General features: G+C 42.3%; 1 pseudogene; it reads right to left on the minus strand.

Annotated features, from left to right (window-relative positions):
* Positions 1 to 441: 441 nt before the first annotated feature.
* On the minus strand, positions 442 to 838 carry LOC102819254 (annotated as a pseudogene).
* Positions 839 to 989: the final 151 nt, after the last annotated feature.

The raw sequence follows: 989 nt of genomic DNA on the forward strand, positions 1-989 counted from the left end.
ATATATAAATATATGCACAGCATTCAGTTGGCTTGCGTCAAAAATGTAATTTCTGACCAAAAGACTTTATTTAAGTAACAGAACACTGGATCCTTATAGTATTCATGCTCCACCTTTGAAAAAAGGTAACATCTGCTTAAATTGGGCGATTCCTTGTGATTTTAATGTTTTTGCTTCCCATGGTAGGAATAGTATATAAAGAAATCCTTCCAAGTGCAGATAGGGTATTGCAACGTCTTTTTCATAAATAACTATTATCAGTCCAGGTCATTCTCGAGAAGACCCTGGGAAAGATCATCATTTAGTTTTCCTTCCATTTTTTTTTTAATGGTTCATTCAATTTGTTGTTGTCTTCCCTGTGAAACGGTTGAAAAAAGATCCTATGGAGTTGTTGTGCAAAAAAACCCCCCAAAAACCTACACAGTCATGAACACCATTTACTTAGCCACAGACTGCTTTGCTGTCATTTGACATTAATTCTGATGGGAATTCAGAAGCCTGTAAGGACAGAATACTGATGTCCCTGTTGAGGGTGATCAGAGGCATCCTGGAGGACGGGCTTTGCCGGGTGGTAAAGGTGGACAATAGTGGGGTGCGAATCCAGTGTGATTTGCAGGTCCAAGATGCAGTTGATGACGTGCTGCAGGATTTCCATCTTGCTCACCTTCTTGTTCTGGGGGATGCTGGGCACCAGCTCCCTGAGCTTGGAGTAACAGTCGTTCATATTGTACAGCAGACTCATTGGGTCGTCCACTAGGGTTTTGCTCCGGGAAATACCCAGGTTCTGGTCCAAAAGGCTATTTTTCCTAACAGACCTCACTGGACGGAACGCTTTCATGTTAAATGTGGGTGGAAAGAGAAAATGAACTAAAAAGGGAGCGAATAACACCGGAGTTCAAGCAGCCTCCGCCGCCTGCTAAACTGCCTCCACTCTGCAGTGAGATCGCCTCAGAATGAACCTTAGTATTTTTAACCTATTTTTTTCCTAT

The sequence above is a fragment of the Chrysochloris asiatica genome, unplaced genomic scaffold (genome assembly GCF_000296735.1).
Source record: "Chrysochloris asiatica unplaced genomic scaffold, ChrAsi1.0 scaffold07632, whole genome shotgun sequence".
In the NCBI taxonomy this organism is placed as follows: Eukaryota; Metazoa; Chordata; class Mammalia; order Afrosoricida; family Chrysochloridae; genus Chrysochloris; species Chrysochloris asiatica.